The sequence below is a fragment of the Bos javanicus genome, chromosome 4 (genome assembly GCF_032452875.1).
Source record: "Bos javanicus breed banteng chromosome 4, ARS-OSU_banteng_1.0, whole genome shotgun sequence".
Classification (NCBI taxonomy): domain Eukaryota; kingdom Metazoa; phylum Chordata; class Mammalia; order Artiodactyla; family Bovidae; genus Bos; species Bos javanicus.
The window spans coordinates 75,642,483-75,664,898 of NC_083871.1; the positions used below are offsets into that span (position 1 = coordinate 75,642,483).

Genomic DNA, 22,416 nt, shown 5'->3' on the forward strand with positions numbered 1-22,416 from the left:
CTGCTGTCTGCACCCTCCCTCCCCTCCTCTCCCTCCAGCTTTATGGGGCCCCCTCACCTGGGAGGTCACAGAGGTGCACCTCTCCAGGCCAGGGTATCAGACAAGGGCTGCATATACTTTGTACAAGCACAGACAATTTACTAGGGCGAGAAGGAGGAAGGAAGTCAAGGCGATTGCTGATCTTAGCTCTCTGTGACTTGGAGGGTCTTTTGTGCTCCCAGAAGTGAGGCTGGGCAAGGCTGCAAGCACTGCTGTGGGAAGACCCTTCTCTTCCTGGCTTTGTGGGAGCTTCTGCTCCTGGAGGGGACCGTGCCCCCAGCTCAGAGGGCTGCATCCTGGCCCCTCGTTCTCCCCTGGCCACCACTGGGTCCAAGGATTCTGGAGGAGGGGTTCTGCTCTATAGAGCAGCTGTGAATGTGTGCGTGTTTGCTTGTGTGTGTGGTTCTTTGTGCTTGTGCATCTGAGGTCTTCCTTATCACCCTCAAACCTACAGGTGAGTGACCAATGTGGGCCAGGAGCAACATTGACTACAGAGTTGCAGGGCCTCCTGCTCCTCAGCGGTCAGCAGGGACCAGGCTGGGAGGGTCACCTGGGACCCCAGGACATTCCCTGCTGCTGGCAGCGGGTGAGGAAATGCTCACACAGCTTGCACTTCACAACCGCCAGGAGGAGGCTGGGGGTTGAAGACATACTAACATTGATTTAGAGAAAGTGCGCAGCACCTTTGCAGGCTCCTGGGAGTTGGCAAACTGCTGTCCACCGTCTACACCTGCGGGCTGGCTGGCTATGTGGGCTTTCCTGTCATTGCTGGCGGATGTGGAAGCACAAACACCGTGGAAGAAAGCTTCGGAAAAAAACAAAAAATGGTAGCTGTAGTTGTGCTAGAGTGGGAAGGTTCCCCTTCTTTTCTGTTCTTTCTTTGGTGTGTGTGTGTGTGTGTGTGTGTGTGTGTAGGGGGGAGTATTTTCAGAATGGTCGATCAGCATTCTGCCTTCAATGCACGAGACCTGGGTCTGATCCCTGGGTCGGGAAGATCCCCTGGAGAAGGGAATAGGTACCCACTCCAGTATTCTTGTCTGGGAAATCCCATGGACAGAAGAACCTTGTGGGCTACAGTCCATTGGATCGCAGAGTCAGACACAAGTGAACGACTAAACACAACGATAAACTGCTTTCTATTAAGGAAAATCCTCTATGCTGTGTAGGGTCCCGGAGTGGCCGGCAGGGGGCGCGCGCCATCGGGGACTCGAGAGGGGCAGTGGGGCTACCGGGAGGCTCGCGCGCAAGACCTGAACCAGGTCTAGGGTTAGGGAGCGAGGATCTCGAGCGGGGTGGGGAGTGGGGGAAATCTGTGGACAGCCCACTCGGTCCTGAGCACTGTATCGGTAGTAGCCCAGCCTTGTGAAGAGCCTTCTGGGGAGGAGAGGAGGCTCCAGCTGAGACCTCAGGGCTGGGGAAACGGGATGCTTGGTGTGGCAAGGAGATCGGCATTCAGAATAGTCGGGAGCCCTAAGGAGTCCTCCTCGTCGCCCGAACCCCGCAGGGACCCGCTCAGCGAGGAGAGAAGGTGGCAGGTCCTCTCAGAGCCTTCTCGGGCCGGGCACGTGTCGGTGCTTTGCAGGTTTATCTCGCGGGATTGCACATGGCGTCTCCATTCCACAGGGGAGGCCGGGCAGCTGGGGGCCCTGCGCCGTCCCGGGGCCGGGGCGGCATACATTCTTCGCCTCCCCCATCCTCCTCAGGTCTGCAGAAACGAGGAAGAAAAGCGATTTCCTAGGCGTGTCGTGAGTTTTAAGCATAGAAACAGAAGGGGGGCGTTCTGTATGCAATGACTGTGGCTGTGAAGCTGTAGGGTTTGCTGAGCATCTAAGTCTTCTTTTCTCTGTAAGGTCCTTTGTAAGAATGAACCCCAGAGGGCGCCGGTCCGGCCCAGCTGCTTTACAAGTCCGGAGGGCAGAGGGCAATGGTCCCAGGTAGCAGGGCTCAGCTCCTTGATTCCCCTTCTTGTGAGTAATTTGGCTTCCCTGGTGGCTCAGTTAAAAGAATCTGCCTACCAATGCAGGAGACGCAGGTTGGATCCCTGGGTTGCCAAGACCCCCTGGAGAAGGAAATGGCAACCCACTCCAGTATTCTTGCATTCTTGCTTGGGAGATCCCATGGACAGAGGAACCTGGTGGGCTACAGTCCTTGGGGTTCCAAAGAGCTGGATAGTACTGAGCGACTAAACAACAGCAACTTGAGTAAAGATTCTATTTCCCGTGGGGCACAGGAGTCCTGTGACCTGGCCCTGGCGTGGCTCTCCTTTGGGACATCACCCATTCCTTCCCCCATCTCATGGTGGATGGCTTTGTCTGTGAGATGATACCTGTGCTGTAGTCTCTGGGGGTCTGACAGGCCCCCACGAGGACTTCTAAACCAGATGGCTTGTCTTGAGTCATCCAGCTGAGTTCTGAAGGCTCCACTGAGCTGCCTCTGTTTGCCAAGACTCCCACCCAGAGTCCTCCAGGTGTTGCCCTTCCTCCTGTCTTCTGTCTCTGGTGTTAAAAAGGAACACTTGGGATCATTCCTTTTATGACAAGTAAAGACCTTGCATTACAGTGACCAAAATGGTCACACAATGGAAATATTCTATTTGTCTCTTCTGTGTGTATTGCCTACAAGGACTGTATTTACCTTAGGCATTTACTCACTGCAATCACATTATGACTCTAAAGTACAGTTTTTACAGGAAAATCAGGATAAATACTTGATTCCTCCCTCCCTTTTTACTTACAGTTTTCAGGATGCGTTTATTTCTTAGAATCCTCCCATGGTGAACAAGTAGAGTTTTGTTTGTTTTAGTACCTTTCTGAATTCCTCAGTTTTTAACACATGTGATATATTTCCATCCACCTCTGTGACTGCTTTTTGCCTTTAATGTTAAAGAACAAGAAGTGTGAATACACAGCAAAGTGAAAGTGAAAGTCACTCACTTGTGTCTGACTCTTTGCAACCCCATGGACTGTATAGTCCATGGAATTCTCCAGGCCAGACTACTGGAGTGGGGAACTGTTCCTTTCTCTAGGGGATCTTCCCAACCCAGGGATTAAACCCAGGTCTCCTGCATTCCAGGCAGATTCTTTACCAGTGCCCAAGAATACTGGAGTGGGTAGCCTATCCCTTCTTCAGGGGATCTTCCTGACCTAGGAATCAAACCGGGGTCTCCTGCATTGCAGGCAGATTCTTAACCAGCTGAGCTCCCAGGGAAGCCCTAATACACAACAAGGGCCATGACAGTGGGCATTCCAGTTGTCCCATGTTCCATTTCTGGAATTCAGCTCTCACGAAATCATTAAAAAACAGGTTTGAGTAAAAGCTTTATGAACAAAGATGTTGGTTGAAGTATTTTAAAAAAATGAAAGATTGAAAATATTCTCATTCTGTAGTTCAATAGTTATTTAGTAAAATAGGGCACATCCATTTGATGAAATATTATACTCTGATTAAAATGGTCATTCTTAAAACTGCATAACAGAACCTTTACGGAAATATATAATATACATACAATAGTCACCCAATTTAAATGTATTCAGTTAACTTTTTTTAAAAGATATATTTGTTTATTTATGGCTGAGCTGGGTCTTCGTTGCTGCATGTGGGCTTTTTCTGGTTGTGGTGAGTGGGGGCTACTCCCTGCAGTGAGTGGGGGCTCCTTGTTGGGGAACATGAGCTCTACAGCGTGTGGGCTCAGCAGTCGTGATGCACGGGCTTAGGTGCTGTGTAGCATGTGGAATCTTCCCTGAACAGGGATCAAACCCATGTTCCCTGCATTTTCAGGAAGGTTCCCAGCCACTAGACCACTGGGGAAGCCCTAAACGTGCAGAGTTAACTTCTAACACATGAATAACAGTTGTGCAAGCATAACAGTCCAGTGTGGGTTCCCATTGCCCTCAAATTCCCTCATGACCCAACTGTTCCTCTCCTGGGTCTATACCCCAAGGAAACGAGAACAGGTACTGAAGAAAAAACTTGTTCGTGAAGGGTCACAGCAGCACTGTTGACAACAGTGAAGATGTGGAAATAACTCAGATGTCCATCAGCTGAAGAACGGGTGAAAACTGTTGTATGTTCACACAGTGGAATATCATTCAGCCCTAAAAATGCATGAAGTACCAGCACGTGAAGCAATGTGCCTGAGCTTCAGAACATTATGTTGATAAAAGAAGCCAGATGTAGGAAATCACATGTTATAGGACTGTATTCATAGGAAGTGTGCAGAATGGGCAAATCCACAGAGACAGAAATGGGGTCTGTGCTGCTGAGGGCTGAGGGAGGGGGAAACAGGAAGTCACTGCTTACGGGCACAAGCTTTCCTTTCTCGGTGATATAAAGAGTTCTGAAACTAGAGAGGGGCTCTTGTTACATAGTGTTGTAAAGGTGCTAAATGCCACTGAACTGTACACTTAAAAATGGTTAGCCATGTTAATTTTACCACAATAAAAAACAATAGCCATAAATGAATGGCTTTTGGTAGCCTTTTGAGAAGTAGAGTGATACAGTGGAAAGAGCTAAGATTTTAGATGTAGGATAATTTGATTACCACTCTGCCACTTTGTCTCTCTGTGACTTGGGCAAACCTCTTGGAACTGGTTTCCTTACCTGAAATATATGGTAAGTCAGTGTTTCTGGGTGGATGAAATGTAAGCACAGATGCTTGGCTTACTTTAAGATGATGAGTAAGACTAGTTTTTTTGGAGGAGGAGAGGGAAAGGAAGAGAAGAAAGAAGGACCGTGAAGAGGGTACAATGAAAAGAGCAAGACAGATAGGTGTTCTCAGTGATTATGTATCTCACAGCCACCAAGTGCTGGGCCTGCCCCTCACTTCCATCACCCTCATCCCCAGCTGTGTTACTTTGGACAAGTTGCTTAATTTCTCTGTCTGAGTTTTCTAAAGACTAAAGTTGTAATGATGAATGAGGACTGGCTAGGCAGTGCTGGTGTTGCTGGTTCCTGGTGTGCTTGTCTTCAATAAGGAAAGAAGGAACATGGTTGTAAACTTGATAATCTCTGGGGGTGGGTTTTTTTTTTTTCCTTTTCATTTTTCAAACTGTGATTAAACTTTTCTGTAACATTTTAGAATTATACAGAGCCCTTTTGGACCCCATTAAAGAGCCACCTGCCCTCAGAATGGTGTCGTGAGGATTCACCCAGACTGTGGTCTCAGTGACTGTCTGACACAGACCTGGAAGGGAGCACAGAACATTAATCTGCAGATTCCAAGTTTGGGCTCCACCACTTTTAGACCTCAGATCCTCCAAGTAAAGGAGGAGATTCTTGGCAGGCTGCCATGGCATTGTACTAGGGTGGAGTAAGAATGTCCCATGCAGTGTGTGGGACGTACTTATACCAAACAGTATTTGTTGCTCGTTTATTTACTTATTTTTTCGCTGCAAAAACCTTTATTGTTTCCATTTTGTCCAAGGCTTGAGAGAGGTCTTGGAGGTGTTAAAAAGCTGCCTAGTGGCTGCCGAGATGGGCTTCAGGAAGCCCTGACATTAGCGGGGGGCTCCTCAAAGGCCACTGGCCTCAGAGGCTCCTAGTCATGCTTGAGGGTGAACCATTTGAAGAGATATGCACCCAACCCAGCCTGGGGACCAGCCAGACTGCAGAGGTTGGTCAGGTGGTCACCCAGCTTCTTGATGAGTTTCATCTCCTCACCTAGGAAGTGGTTCTCCAGGAAGTCACAGAGGTGGGGGTCTGCACTGGCAAAACCCAGGCCACGCAGATCCAAAAAGGCCTGGTTCAGATTCTTCTCTATGAGAAGGGCAACTTCCATAGCATCCTGGGTTTTACCCCACTCATCTTGAGATGGCTTCTACACGTTCAGGAAGAGGGCATGGCTGCTGCACTGGCTTTGCATTTGCAAGAGATGCTTGCCGCCCTTGCGCTTCTCCTTGGCCAATTTGTGGAAAAAAGTGGCCCACACCCTTCCTGAGTCACATCGTCTTGGTTGAAATAGAAGCCCAGAGACAGGTAGGTGTAGGAGTCCCCAGATGCTTGTTGACCAGGTGGTTGACGGCGGCCTCCACCTCAGTGGAATAATTCTGAGGAATCTGGGACTAGTGGTTGATCATTAATCAGGAGTTAAGCTCAAAAAATTGTGGCTGGTCCTGGTAATCATGGACAGCAGAGTAACTGATGCCAAAAGTTGCCACTGGAATAAAGGTTGGGGGATGGTCAGAGGCTGGAGAAAGGGGCATCCCTGGGCCTGTTCCATCCAAGCACTGCTGAAGCAAGAGACAAATGCCTAGGACCGCACCTCCTATGGCTCATTTAAATTCAAGTTTAATGGGCCCTCCTGAACTCTCCCTTGCTGACTCTGGTGACCCTAATGGGCTAGAGCTGAGGTTGGCATGGGTGTGCCTAGGTTAAAAGGCAGCTGCTGTTTTGGGCCCAATTCCAGGTCCACACACAGGAACTCCTAGGGGCGCAGGCTGACTTGGCCTTCCCACCTCTGAATTTCCTGAGCCCAGGGGCCATGGCTTGATGCAAACTAAATGAAGAACCAGCAGAGCCCCTGGCATTTAGAGTGTCGAGACCAAAAAAAGAGGAGGACAGGAGAATGGAGGAAAGAGGAAGGAAGGAAGGGAGGAGGGGAGCAAGCAAGGGAAGAAAGAAGGGAAGTGGGAGGGAGAGAACAGACCCTTCTGCCCTTTCAGAGCATCCATTAGCTGGGAGACAAGGTCACAGGTTCCAGACTCATGTCCTTTGGGGACCATCGTTGAGAGAATGCTAGTGAGAAAGTTGGCATCCGAGAAAAGGAACCACACGGCAGGTCACCTTTGTAGAGGCTTGCTGAACTCACAGGAAGCAGGCATTTGATTCCTGGTGGGATGTGGGACTGAAATGCTCGTTTGTGAACATGGAGCTGGGGGATCCTGAGACCCTGCCAGCTGTCCTGGTGAGCCAGGTGCCTTCTGTGGGTGGCCGTGGAAGGAGCAAGGCTTTGAGGAAGGCAGTGTTTCCTAAGTGTTTTTTTTTTTTTTTCTGTTTTGGTTGCACTGCATGGCTTACAAGATCTCAGTTCCCCAACCAGGGACTGAACCCAGGCCCAAGCTGTGGAAGCATGGAGTCCTAAGCACCAGCAAAGTCCCCTAAGTGGGGTTCCTGCTGCTTCTATTTGTGCTGCCCATGTTGGCCCCAGAGCCAAGCACCCTGTTGGCACCAACTGCCCCACTGCCCGCCTCATGGCTTCCTTGCTCCGAGAGGAGGTGGGACTGGGGTGTCTGAAGCCTGATACTGTCACCTGGAAGAAAGTTAAGAGGGGTCTTCTTCAGATAGAGAATCTGGAATTTAATCTAGCTGTGGGACAGTAGAGGCAGGTGCACTTGGCTGTTAGCAGATGTGAAGAGGCTGCCGGGAAGGCATGTGAAGAGCCCACATAGGCACCCGGGCACCCTTGAAACAAAGGGCATGGATCCCAGGGCATGGCTGCCCTCTCGGTCAGCCAGCCCAGGGCTGCCTGCTTCACGCCTCTGGTCCCAGCTGAGGCTTAGTGGCATCCTTTCCAGCTCCAACGAGGCCCGGCCTGGAGGATGAGATGGGCCACTCAGCGTTAGGGGAGAAATAAATCATGTTCCTTCTTTCCAGACACCAGCAACTCCATGAGATGAGCTGTTCTCGTCTTCTAGATCAATTGTGACTTAGAGCTGGGCTTCTCACTCTACCACCCTCCCACCTTCTCCTGTGCCTGGTCCATGTCAGTATTTCACACTGTCTGCTCTGTTTTTTTCCAATGACTGTGTCTGACAACCTGCAATTCCTCTGGATTCTGCAGCCCCGTTCTATGGATGCTGTTCTTTCCTCTAAAATCCTGGCTCTTTTCAAACGCACTAGCTCCATGGTTCTATAACCTCTGCTTCCCTGAGTGTCATGTCTCCCAGCTCCCGGAGCCCAGGCTGTGTTTCATGGCCTCTGATAACTTGAATGCTGTCTCAGAGTCCTTCTTCTGGTGGAGGCCCCTCCAGCTGTGTCTGGGCTTGGCCATGTCCCTGTGGGGCCATACCATGGGGCCTCTATTGGGGTGGTGTGGCACTCATTGACTCCAAATCAGATTTTCCTTTGGTATTTCGGGGGAGGGAGTGGTGTGCTGTGTCGAAGGTGAGAATTTGGGCCCTGCCCCCGGTGCCAACCAACTGCGTCCGGGCCTTGGGAGGGTGTCTCTCCCCCATGGACTGAGTTGGGTGACGTCCAGACGGCAGGTCCTCCCGGCTCCTGGGCTGGGTCACCCGTCCTGCACCAGGTATGCCCCCTTGTCCCCTGGCCCTGGGGCCTGGGCCCTGCTGGCTGCCAGGGTTTTCTCTTCATTACTTTCATAGGACATTGTCCTTTCTTGTGTCAATGGAAAAAATCAGTAGATCTAAGAAAGAAATGGAAAATTTTATTTGAGCCAGACTGAGGATTATAACACGGGAACAGACTCTCAGAAAGCTCCAAGAACTCTTCTGCCTGTTAGAAGTCAAAACACAGTTATGTAAGTTTTTGAGACAGAGGGCTGTGTACTACATGATGCATTATTGACAATTTGCACCGTCCAGATCTCCTTGAACAAAGTGATGGTGGGTCATGGGTCACCATGGCCCCTTACAAGGTTAAGAAGGAAGGTTCTCTCCTAAGGGGTTTGATCAACGCAGATGCACAACACACACCAGAGGTGAGGGAGGAGGCCCAAAGGGGCAAAGAAAAATTCATTTAAATTTTTTTCATCTTGCCATAAAACATGAATTTTATTTCACCAACTGTTTCTGAAGTAAGCTAGTACTTTTAGTAGCAAAACCCCTCCTTTGGGGCTGCTGCATATTCTCAGTGGCTCCCCCTGTGCATTCTCTACCCAGAGGTTGCACCTGGGACTCAAATCCCCAAAACTGAGCAAGTTGCTCACCTCTTCTGTGGGCGCAGCGTCAGTGCTGGGGAGCGCTGCTCACTGGCCGTCTCGGCGGGGAACAATGGGGTTTTTGAGTGTTGTTGCCTGTGAAGTATCACACCTCAGCTGGACCGCTGACCTGCCCTGGAGGCTTCGGCATGGTTTCCCTCAGTCCTTGTCTGTAGAAGATGAGTCTGGACTATTTGATCTGGGCTGTGTGTTCTCATACCCCTCGATGTGTAGGGAGAACTGATGTGAAGGTGTGTGCAGCAATTTAAAGCTTTGCCCACAGTTGCCGTGTGTGTGTGTGTGGGCGGGGGGCAGGTAGAGTTGAAGAGATACACACCAACAAGCAATTCAGTTCCATCACCCTGTCCCCACAGACAGCATCAGACCCCAGAAGACTGCCCCCTCCCCCAGCTCAGACTCCAGTGGAAACTTCAGGTTGTCACCTGTGCTTCTTCTGACCAGTCTGTTCCAGGGAGGTGCCCATGACCCCCCTCCTCAGGTTTGATTAACTTGCTAAAGTGGCTCAGAGGGCTCAGCGAAACATTTTACCCACTAGATAACCAGTTTATTGTAAGAGGATATAACTCAGGAACAACCAGAATGGAGAGATGCAGGGGGCAAGACATGGGGAAGGACATGGAACTTCCATATTCTCTCCAAATACCCTACTCTCCCCAAATCTCCCTGTGGTCATCTACTGGGGAGCTCCCTGAACCCTGCCTTTCTGGATTTTTCTGGAGGGTTCATTACATACGCAGGATTGATTAAATCATTGGCTACTGCCAATTGATTGATTCCCCAGAGGTCAAGGGAGATGGAACTGAAAATTCTAACCTTCTAATCACAGGACTGGCTCCATTGGCAACCATCTTCCATCCCCAGAAGCTTTCCAAAGTCACTCCATTAACATAAAAAGAGACACCTATTGCTTTCTTCACTTAGGAAATCTCAAAGTTTCTAGTGCCAGAGATGGAGACAAAACCCAAATATACATATATATATATATATATGAAGAGGGCATGGCAGCCCACTCCAGTATACTTGCCTGGAGAATCCCATGGACCGAGAAGCCTGGCAGGCTATAGTCCATAGGGCCGTAAAGGGTCAGACATGACTGAAGTGACTTAGCATGCTTGTATATATATGTGCTGTGTGCTGTGCTCAGTCACTCAGTAGTGTCTGACTCTTTGGGACCCCATGGACGGTAGCCCACTAGGCTATCCATGGGGATTCTTCAGGCAAGAATACTAGAGTCGATTGTCATGCCCTCCTCCAGGGTATCTTCCCAGCCCAGGGATCAAACCCAGGTCTCTCTCATTGCAAGCTGATTCTTTACCATCTGAGCCACCAGGGGAGCCCAAGAATATTGGAGTGGGTAGCCTATCCCTTCTCCAAAGGATCTTCCTGACCCAGGAATCGAACTGGGGTCTCCTGCATGGCAGGTAGATTCTTTACCAGTTGACCTACTAGGGAAGCCCAGGCATATATATATATATATGATTATACATATATAATAATAAATATACATATATATGTGTATAATATATAATCACAGTGTCACACAACTCCAGGGCCATGAGTGGAGAAGTCCTGGAGTGGATTGTCCACAAATCTCTGAGTTTCTCCATGTATTCAATTCCATTTTAGGGTAAATTGTTTCTCTCTTTTGTGCATGTTTCTCATAATGAACCAAATTCTGTAAAATATGATTGCTTGGCTCTGTGGAACTTGACATTTCTAGAAAATCATGTCACTCCCCAGTGAACCATCAAAAAAGATAAATCCTACTTTTTCTTACCGTACAGACATTTTTTTCATGTTTTCTGCCCTCTCTTCTCTTACTCAGAAAACAGATATTTCTTAAAAGCCACCACGCTGTGGTATTTTCCTAAACAAGTGCCTGTTATAAGATGGTAGAACTTTCTATCATGGGATAAAAACCTAGAATTGGCCATAGCGAGGGAAAATGTTTGACCCGTTTTGGGATCTGTTTTTTACAAGCTGTTTCTGTGGCTGGTGATACAGTCCATGGAGTCAGTTACAATCACTTCTTCCAGGGTGGGGGGAGCCTGCCAAGACAAGGCACCTTGCAGGGACAGCCAGGCTGCCTGGCTTTCTAAGCAGCTGTGAGGGGTGCCCAAGCAGACCACATCACGAGGGCTGCTCGGAGTCGGGGTTCACTGGGATCGGGTTAGGATGCTGTGTTCCTCCACCACCACCAGTGATGTAATAGAAGCCAGGGAGACTGCTGCTCAACAGAAGCTGACTTCTCACATTCCATGTTCCCGGGGGACTGCCGCTCTGTCCTGCCAGCTGCAGGTCAGCCGTGACGTGGCTTGATCCTCCTGGCCCCCGCCCGTGACTCTTCTGCATCCTCGGTCAGGGACAGGGCCTCCCTCTTTACTCGGATCTGGAACATCCTCTTCTCATAGCAGAGGGAAAAGAAGGCACCAAACATCAAGTTGAATGCTTCCGACAACATCAGCTTGAATCTGGTCCCCTACCGCACCTGCTCCCATCCCAGCATTCCTGGCAAATCCCAGGAGGAGAGCACCGCTGGGCCTGGAAGCACGCGGCATCTAAGAGGCGAGACACTGACCCATGCGTTGCCGTGGGCCGTGGGTCACAGTTTCCTTGCACAAGCAGGGCCAACTGACTGGGACCAGGATACAGGCTCCCATGTGGTCTTTTAGGTGCTGATGGCAAAAACCCAACCTCAACCAGGCTGAAAAAGGAACACAAAGGAAGCCAGAGGTACAGAAAGAAAAGCAGAGGGTCACCGCACTCCAAAGTCGCTCTGCTTCTGCAGGTCTGACCAAGAGTTAATGACCCAGCCTCCACACTGGGTGTCTAAAGGCAGTCTCACCTTCACTGCACTGACTCTGTCCCCTCTCGAGCCGATGGCCACCAGCCCAGCCCGCATCTTCTCAGAATCAAGCTTTCTCCAAATCAGAATCGCTTTCCCCAGGAGCCCAAAGTCTTTTTGCTTCATGTTGAGTCAAATCAGGGTCACCCTTCCTGCATTCCCCCTGGGGTCAGAGGATTGCTCTGATTAGCCAGGTCTTAGGCCGCACTGTTAGAATCAGAGGGACAGGAAGAGGGGAGGATGAGTCCAGAACCCAAACTTTGTTCTTAGTCGCTGGAGTCTGTGACCACTTTGAGACCAGGCAGATCACTCCTGGTGGATTTTATAGCCAATATAAATAGTATATATTTGCACTGGTGACTAAAAGGCTCAGAGTCAATATTTTCCCTCCAATTTTATTTTGAATTGTGCAATCCTCATGGAGCTCGGTTCCATGTGACCACCGCTCATGTCCATCAGTCATCCCAGCCGTCCCTTCTGATGTCCTCCTGAGCACTGCCCAGTGCTCACCCACCATCTGGGACCCCATAAAGATACTGGTGCTTTGAAAATTAAGTCAGATGATTGTACACTGGAAATGCTTTTGTTTTCTTCCTTTGACCATAAGCAAAGGATATTTTCTTAAGTTAGTTTTGTCCCTTTTAAAAGAATAAAAGAAGTGTCCACGAGGTTATAGAGAATTCTTTATTTTAGACTTCTAAAGTCTCATGGGGAAATTGACAGTTCTTCCACAGTTTCTCTAGTCCTAATCTTGAATATTGTTGGTGGAGAACAGAGGTCTGAGGCCACTCGAATAACAAGATTTAATTGTGGAGGAAGAAAGGGAAAGGAAAATAAAAAACCATACACAACAGTGCTGTCAGTGTAACCAAGGTCTGTGAGTACCAACAGGAGTCTCAGACAGCCCCTGGTGGTTACCACCAGAGCTTCTGGAGCCCCTGAGGAAGGCAGGCAGGGGTTCCCCCGCCCTCGACGGCCATTCTCTGAGAGAAGCTGTTTGCTCGTCTTTATTTTCCCAACACCCGGTATGATCCCTGGTACAGAGTGGGTGTCGGGCAAATGTTGGAATCAATGTTACTAATCCAGCGCCCATATCAGCCCAACCCCAACTCCACCTCTTTCCCTGTCTAGTGCTTGTCCGTCACTAAGACCCCGATTATACTCCTTGTTTGTCATCTGTTTTCTCCAGAAGAGAGTAAACTCCTGAGGGTGGAGTTGGCTTTGCTTCTTACTGGTTTCCCTCCAGTTTGCACAAGGCTGGCTCACACTGGGTTTTCGTTAGTATCTGTTGACCAAATGGACAAAGTGAGAAATGTGTCCTCCCTCTGTAGATGTCCTCTCAGTGGGCATGGTGGCTTGTGTGTTCTTGAGGGGTAGCATTTACATTCATGGAGCACCCACCCTATGACCAACTGTGTGCTTTTTGACATCATCATGGTTATTGAATCCTCACACCAACCTGGTTTCCTCTAACCCATTCGTTTCATTTAATCCACTTCTGTTCTTATGTGGCACTGAGCTAAGATGTCAGGGGTTAAGGGAAGCTCATTTCTTACTGGGGAAAGGAAGATCTTATTTTCTTGCTTGATGGCACTTATAAGAAAGATAGCAAGTATATTCTGTCACTAGGGAGGAGGTGATTAGTTCTAGTGCTCAGTCGCTTACTCGTGTAACTCTTTGTGACCCCAGGGACTGTAGCCCATGAGGCTCCTCTCTCCTTGGGCTTTTCCAGGCAAGAGTACTGGAGTGGGTTGCCATGCTCTCCTCCAGGGGATCTTCCCAATCCAGGGGTTGAACCTGGTCTCTTATATTTCCTGCATTGGCAGGTGGATTCTTTACCACTAGTGCCACCTGGGAAACCTTGGGGAAGAAGTACTTATGGAAGATCAAATGCTCTATTAATTATTTGTAATGATGGTCAGGAAGGGCCACCATGGATGTGAGAGGCAGACGGTTTTGTGCTAGCTGCCATCACAGACCACCACAGGCTGAGGGGCTTAAACAACAGACGTTGGTCTTCTCGTGGGTCACAGAGCTGGAAGTCTGAGACCAGGGTACTGAGAGGGTTGGTTTCTCCCGCAGCTTCTTTTCTTGCAGATGGCTGTCCTCTTGCTGAGTTCTCTTGAGACCTTTTCTCTCTGTGTGTTTGTGATAGGGACAGAGTAAAGGGACAACTTAGGAGATTAAATAATTATTCTCACTAGGGGTTCATAAATAGAGAAAAAGTATGGAGACTCCTGTAGATTAATGATCTATCAAGAAAGCAGGCTTGCTTAAAAACAAACCATGCAGACTTGCTTGGCAATGAAACCATGCAAAGGAAGCATGAGACGTGCCCCAGAGCATAAACAATGGTGGAATGAGGCCTACATCCTGTTCATTGAAGTCAACAAATGAATGATCCTTGAGAAGGGGCTTTTTCTGCTTGTACTAAGAGCAGAAATATAGGGAAAGGTGACATTTTACTGAAACCTGAGATGGTTTACCATATTTTAGTATATGTTATCGCCTTTTTGCTCATTTCCATAGCTTCATGACAGTCCTGGTTTGACCACGTAGGGACAAGAAAACTCCACTGCATGAGTCAGAGGAAGAGCTGATGACAAAAACTTGACATCAAATATGAGGAAGAAGGTGGTCTTCTTCCCCTCCCTAATTTTATTTGATTATAAAAATGTAGCCCACCCAGCTTTCGGGGGATGGCACTCCCTTACCTGCTAACTTGTATCTCTCACAAATGTCCTGTATTAATAAACTCTTTCCTTACCCATCTCTCTGCCTTTTGCTGAATTCTCTCTGCACCAAGACAGAAGAATTTGTGCTCTGCTAAGACCCAAAATGCATTCTGTGGTTTCATTTTTCTGCGCTCTCTCTTTTTATAAGGACACCAGTCCTATTATGTAATGACCTCATTGTACCCTAATTACTTTCTTAAAGTCTTCTATCCAAATATAGTTACATTGAAATTTAGGGTTTGCCTATGAATTTTGGAGGAGACACAATTCTACCCATAATGATTATCCAGCAGTGGGGAGACTGCCAGAAGGCAGGGCCGTAGAGCTCCATGGGCCCTCGGGGAGGTGACCAAAGGGAAGACCAAGGGAGGGGAGATTATTTCAATAGAACAGGCATGGCTGTTAAAACACAAAAGTCAAGGTTGCAGGGCAGTGGCTGAGATGGGATGAAACTGGAGAAATAGGAGGGCCTGGAATCTCACCTGTGGAGTGTGGGGACTCTCCAGAGTCCTGAAGAAGAGACTTGGTAAGATTGATGGTTGAAGAAAGTCAGTCTGATGACCACTGAGGTTTCTCTGTTGCCTAGCCACTCATGTGCTTCTGCCAAGGAGCACCCCAGAGGAAGCCCAGAGCCAGCTCTGGGGTCTTCTTGTGGCATGAGGGTGCTATCTCCTCATCAATTGTCAGTGGGGAGCAGAGGCCTTGGTTCCCTAGTGGCCTTTCAAAGACGTTGCAAAACACTGTGAGGGCTTGTGGGAACCCAAGCCTCTCCTACCTTCCCTTTTCTGTAAACAAAGAAACTGCCAAAATGGAAATGCTTTCCCCCTTGTCCTTCCTTCAAAGGCTGATAACGTGAACTATTCATCATTTTTATTTCAAAAAGATCAACACTCCTTTTCCCATTGGCCCATGCACTTTTGTCCCCATCAACAACTGGATCTGGCATCTACTGATGTTTATTTCAACTTCATAATTAAAGAAGAATGTTAAGTGTGTAACTCAACTCTATTCCAAGTGCTAGAACTATCTGGAACAATGTAACCCCTTGAGAAAAGTTTAGGAAAGGAAGAAAAAACCACATTTACAAATAACACTTTTGGAAATAACAGATCATCTCAGTTTGGGACACTTGCAACTTGCCTAGACTTTTTAAAAATCGCTGATTTGAAAATCAGCTGAAAGAGGTCAATTGTAATAGCAATTTCAGAATAACCATTAGAAACCAAACAAAGGAAAACATCTGGAGATGATGAATAAGAGGATATAAGAATCTGCATGAGGATCATTTTATAGAAGTGACTGATGAGTAAATACAAAAATTCAGTCACAAACTATCCTGTTTACTCATTTGTGCCAAATTACAGAATTTTAAAACAGAATATTACAGAATATTAAGAATTTTAATAACTCTCTGAAGTTATTTCTCCACTGATCTCCAGTAGCATATTGGGCACCTACTGACCTGGGGAGTTCATCTTTCAGTGTCCTATCTTTTTGCTTTTTCATACTGTTCATGGGGTTCTCAAGGCAAGAATACTGAAGTGGTTTGCCATTTCCTTCTCCAGTGGACCACATCTTGTCAGAACTCTCCACTATGACCCATCCATCTTGGGTGGCCCTACAAGGTATGGTTCATAGTTTCCTTGAGTTAGACAAGGCTGTGGTCCGTGTGATAAGTTTGGTTAGTTTTCTGTGATTGTGGTTTTCAGTCTGTCTGCCCTCTGATGGAGAAGGATAAGAGGCTTATGGAAGCTTCCAGATGGGAGAGACTGACTGAGGGGGAAACTAGGTCTTGTTCTGATGGGCGGGGCTATGCTCAGTAAATCTTTAATCCAATTTCCTGTTGTTGGGTGGGGCTGTGTTCCTTCCTTGCTATTTACCTGAGACCAAAATGGCGGAGAAGGCGATGGCACCCCACTTCAGTACTCTTGCCTGGAAAATCCCATGGGTGGAGGAGCCTAGTAGGCTGCAGTCCATGGGGTCGCTAAGAGTCAACTGAGCGACTTCACTTTCACTTTTCACTTTAATGCATTGGAGAAGGAAATGGCGACCCACTCCAGTATTCTTGCCTGGAGAATCCCAGGGACAGGGGAGCCTGTTGGGCTGCCATCTATGGGGTTGCACAGAGTCGGACATGACTGAAGCAACTTAGCAGCAGCAGCAAACTATGGTGGAGGTAAAGAAAGAAAGCTTCACCTTTCTATGAAGAAAGCTGAGCACCGAAGAATTGGTGCTTTTGAACTGTGGTGTTGGAGAAGACTCTTGAGAATCCCTCAGACTGCAAGGAGATCCAACCAGTCCATCCTAAAGGAAATTAGTCCTGAATATTCATTGGAAGGACTGATGTTGAAACTGAAACTCCAATACTTTGGCTACCTGATGCAAAGAGCTGACTCATTTGAAAAGACCCTGATGTTGGGAAAGATTGAAGGCGGGAGGAGAAGGGGATGACAGAGGATGAGATGGTTGGATGGTATCACTGACTCAATGGACATGAGTTTGAGTAAACTCCAGGAGTTGGTGATGGACAGGGAGGCCTGGCATGCTGCAGTCCATGGGGTTGCAGAGTCAGATATGACTGAGGGACTGAACTGAACTGAACTGACTTGAGAAAGGGGATGCTTTTGGCCTGGTGCTGCTCCTCCCTGTAGGCTTGCTCAGAAGTGGAGTTCAGTCCAAGGCAGGGACTATCTGGAGTTCAGTCCAAGGTAGGGACCCACTGCTCTGCCCCTGGGGCTATCTGTTGTGATGGGGAATGTCTAAATGAGATTACAGGTGTGATGCATATTTCCTGTAGTTGTTCCTCTTAATGCATTTCTCTAGGTACGTACTGTTTTAGAATATTAGCTTTTCTCGGAGAGGTGAGGAATGGCAATTCAACTCTTTATAGCATCATCAAAACACCAGAACATGTTTTTATCAAAGGGGATACACATTTTCTGATGGAAGTAAAATAAAAGTGTTTAAGTGTTAGTCATTCAGTTGTGTCCGACTCTTTGCAACCCCATGGGGTGTAGCCCACCTGGCTCCTCTGTCCATGGAATTATCTGGAATACTGGAGTGGGTTGCCATTCCCTTCTCCAGGGGACCTTCCCCACCCAGAGATGAACTGTGTCTCCTTCATTGCAGGTGGATTCTTTATTCTCTGTAAAATGTAAATGGCTTGGCAAAGGTGAATGTCAATTGTATCCTACCTTAATGGGCTTCCCTTGTGGCTCAGATGGTAAAGAATCTGCCTGCAATGCAGGAGACCTGGGTTTGATCCCTGGGTTGGGAAGATCCCCTGGAGAAGGGAAAGGCTATTGTCCTCCAGTATTCTGGCCTGGAGAATTCCATGGACTGTATAGGTCTGGCCTAGAGAATTCAACAGACTATATAGTCCATGGGGTCGCAAAGAGTCAGACATGACCGAGCAACTTTCACTTTTATGTAGAAAAGAGTGCTAGGAAGTTGGAGGCAATAACAGGAGGCTTTGGAAGGCTGCACAGCTTGAGCCCTGGAGAGGCTGGGTGTGAGTTATTCTTGTGAAATGGCCAGGTTCTGGGACAGAGAAAGCTGGAGCTGGCTGGGAGGGAGGTCCTGCAGGAAAGGTGTCCTAGGAGTAGCTCCTGGCAGCACCTTGCTGAAGTTCAGCTGGCGTTGTCTATGATGCTCTAGGGTAGTTCTCCTCCACGAGGCCACTCCGTTCAGGAAACCCATGTCCCAGGTCACAGCCTCATGCTGGTGGCTATTGTAGAACTAAAGGGTGTGAGTTGACAGGAGCAGAGCAGAGGATATCAGGGGCAGGGTGTGACCCCAGGTCTGAAGGTGGGTGGTGGGGAAGGGGCAGACGGAGTTTCCCAATGAAGACAGGATACAGGACATTGAGTCATTTGCACTTCAGTGCTCAAGGAGTGAGACCCTACAGGGATGGTGGTGGTGTTTTAGTCTCTAAGTCATGTTTGACTGACTCCATGGACTGTAGCCCACCAGGATCCTCTGTCCGTGGGATTTCCCAAGCAAGAGTACTAGAGTGGGTTGCCATTTCCTTCTCTGGGGATTTGGAGAAATACAGTTAACTGATGCCTGCGGGATTATAAATAAGAAAGAAAAACTGAAATCTCATCTACTGTGTACATAATTCAGATTTAGGAAGGATCAGCTTCACTGCTACCCAGGAAAAAATGTTTTTTTGGAGGGGCATGCAACCCTTGTAATAAAATCTGATGGCCTTAGAGCCAAAGCAAAAAAACACACACACACACACACACACACACACAAAAATGAAAACAGTGCAGAATACATAAACCTGTCTGCAACACACTCCACAGCAACTCAGGCAGGAGGGCCGGCTGGCTCCGTACTGCACTCTCCCTTCACTGGGCCCATGGCTTTGCTTTCTTGCAACATCTTTTTTCTCTGAGGCCACTCTACACAGCAATTTTGGGTTCTTACCTAAGACTTTGACCAAGGTAATCCCAGAATCACCTGAGACCTAGCAAATTCTTTAAATCCTACTATACACACACACATGCCCACACACACCCCCCACACACGTATACCTGTGTGTGCCCGTTTATGTGTGGGTAGACAATGCTTTCATTCCTAAATTTAAAACATTTTTCTCTTGTATATTTAAAAGCTTTGGGCTTAGGACCTCAGAGGAATGATCAGAGCAGTCAGCATGGACAGTGTCCAGTTTAAGACTGTCCCATCGGGCCTCTGTTTTGACACCATGCTCTGAGCACAGATTAATTGGACCCTGGACTGTTGCAGTGAAACTGGAAAAAGAGGAATGAGTTTTTCTTTCAGGAATGAGCTTTTCTTTCTTTTCTTTCCCTTTCCTGAGAACAAAGAAAATAAAGAGAACAGTGAACAGGCCTGATCACTCCTTGTTTTTGCTTCAACTCTTCCTAATCTGTAGTCTATAACTTAAGTTTATAGTCCTCAAAACTAACCTGACACTATGTAAGTTACATCCACACCTATCCTTTAAAGTGTGAAAGTGAAAGTGTTAGTCATCCAGTTGTGTCTGACTCTTTGCAACCCCATGGACTATAGCCTGCCAAGCTCCTTTGTCCATGGGATTTCCCAGGCAAGAATATGGAGTGGGTTGCCATGCTCTTCTCCATGGGATCGTCCCAACTCTGGGGTCAAACCCAGGTCTCCTGCGTTGCAAGTAGATTCTTTACTGTCTGAGCCACCAGAGATTACCCTTTAACTCTGTTAATTACGTCCTGTCCTTCACCAATCTCTTCAGACCACTCCTTGTAGCTTTTTGCATCTCAGAAATAAGGCCGCAGTGTAATAAACCAGAGATGAATGGACCCAATTACTGGGCTACCTGATGCCAGCTATGACTGTTTGGAAACAATGCAAGAAGAAGAATAGTCAAGATTCTTATTACTTTGCTCCTTATCACCTCCTCTTCCCCACTGACAGCCCTATCTATAAAGTCTCTCAGTTCCCCTTGCAGGGCAGCACACAGTTCTTGAGGCAGTAGTCTGCTGTGTTCTCCCCTTGGCTCAGTTCAGTTCAGTTCAGTTGCTCAGTTGTGTCCAACTCTTTGCGACCCCTTGGACTGCAGTATGTCAGGCTTCCCTGTCCATCACCAGTTCATGGAGCTTGCTCAAACTCATGTCTATCGAGTCAGTGATGCCATCCAACAATCTCATCCTCTGTCATCCCCTTCTCCTCCTACCTTGAGTCTTTCCCATCATCAGGGTCTTTTCCAATGAGTCAGTTCTTCACATCAGGTGGCCAAAGTATTGGAGCTTCAGCATCAGTCCTTCCAATGAATATTTAGGACTGATTTCTTTTAGGATTGACTTGTTTGATCTCCTTGCAGTCCAAGGAACTCTCAAGAGTTTTCTCCAACATTACAGTTCCAAAGAATCAATTCTTCAGCGCTCAACTTTCTTTATGGGCCAACTGTCACATCCATACATGACTACTGGAAAAACCATAGCTTTGACTAGACTGACCTTTGTTGGCAAAGTAATGTCTCTGCTTTTTAATATGCTGTCTAGGTTGGTCATGTACTATTTAGAAGTGTGTAATTTAGTTGCTATGTATTTGGGAAATTTTTCCAGACTTCTTTTTGTTTTTGATTTCTAGTGAGAAATTACTATCAGTAAAGAAGGATGGGTCCAGCCCCAGCAGGATCCAGGGGTACCCTCAGGATGACGGCCTAGGTGATAAAGATAGCAAAGCAGAGAGCAGGGCTTGATCTTCCTTGGTTTACACAGATAGCCAATAAAGCTCCTGTGTTCCAAGGAGTCATCCTGAAAGAAGAACAGAGAGAGAAAAGGAGGGAAAAGGAAAAAAAGAACGATACGGGGAGACCAAGCTTCGGTGAGCAAGGCCCATAACTTTATTTTCAAAAGGAACTTTTATACCTTGACTTGTACATAGAGGGAAATGAAAGATGCAGTCATACAGAGTCAGCCCAAACATTATATATGTTTTGTCTTTATCAAAACCAGGATTTTTTCTGCATACCTTTCCCATAAACAGTGTTGTGTACATTATCTTCTGGACTTGGAGGCCTGTGGACATTTTATGACCCTTTTTTGATAAAGGCTGCTCAACCAGAAAACTTATTTTCCCTTAAAGTGTTTCTTCTTTATTTCTCCCAGCCTCAGAAAGTACTAAACAGAGTTACATTCTCATGGAGCAAAGGTGCGGTGGGTCACAACAAAGAAGGAACCAATTAGCTCAAAGGTCTGATGTGGTGAATTCCAAGGCTGCTACTTGTTTTTCCTACATTCCAACTATGTTAACCAATGCACTCCCAGGTGCACAATGGATAAGGGATATGGGCACTTGGCAGCAAGCATTGGCCCAATGATGAAGCCCTTTACCAGTACCATCTATTCTAATAATTTGTCATCCCTTAAAGGACTCTATGCTCATTAGGACTTTTAGAATGTTTTGGCTTCCCGTGCCTTTCAAGGTTAGGGAGATGTGAACAATCACGTGTGTTAATTGCAAGCATATGGATAAACCTGTCAGGCAAGCTAGAATGCCAACAGAGGGGTTAAAATAGAAATATTCCTTTCATGCCCAGGAGACTTATTAACTAAAGCCCTAAGTTGATTTTTTCCAAAGAAAGGTGGTCGGGGATAGCCCCTTGTTAATGTCAGAAGAGTTGGTGAAAGGCATAATATAGTAAGACAGACAGATTCTAGTTTTGGGGTAGATGCTCGAGCAGATTCAGGGGTCCCTTGAGCCATGATCTGCCTTTGCCTGTGATGGCTCTCTCCGCAAGACCTTTGTCATGGTGGGATCTCCCGTGGTGGCTCCCGGCAGGATGTTACAGTTGTCAGTGATTGCGGGGCTTCCCTGGTAGCTTAAAGAATCTGCCTACAATGTAGGAGTCCTGGGTTCAATTCCTGGGTTAGGAAGATCCTTGGAGAAGGAAATGGCAACCTACTCCAGTGTTCTTGCCTGGAGAACCCCATGGACAGAGGAGCCTGGCAGGCTACAGTCCATGGGGGTCATAAGAGTCGGTCACAACTTAGTGACTACCACCACCAATTTGAGCTGGTGAGTCCTACAGGAATGCGGGAAGAAGGACACCTGCCATCTAACAGCCATCAGACTACAGCCACTCCCTACAGTAAGCCCTGAGGAAAGGAAGCTCAGGACCTGAAAATAAGATACTGGTCTCAGATAGGTGAGATGCATATGAAAGGAATGCTTTCAGTGAGCCCAGACTCTTGCCTCTTCCCATAAATAAACACCCACTAAATTCCTTTACTTGGGATATCTGGTTTTCTTTAATTAACAAACATCTTTTGATGTTCAGACTATCTGCCCCTTATTATTGCAAAACTACTATGTACGCTGGCTCCTCCCCTCACGTCCTCAGAGCTTTTCTCTCAGGGTTCCTTGAAATGTTGCCTCCCAGGCTTGAAGTCCTG

General features: G+C 47.6%; 1 long non-coding RNA gene and 1 pseudogene across 1 annotated transcript in view; one reads left to right on the plus strand and one right to left on the minus strand.

Moving 5' to 3' along the window:
* Positions 1-1,704: 1,704 nt before the first annotated feature.
* Positions 1,705-22,416, plus strand: part of LOC133246275 (uncharacterized) — a 39,394-nt gene continuing 18,682 nt past the window's right edge. The window contains exon 1 of the long non-coding RNA XR_009735992.1: positions 1,705-1,784. This is a non-coding gene — a long non-coding RNA (uncharacterized LOC133246275). The remainder of the gene's footprint in view (positions 1,785-22,416) is intronic.
* Positions 5,557-11,903, minus strand: LOC133246729 (ferritin light chain-like; annotated as a pseudogene).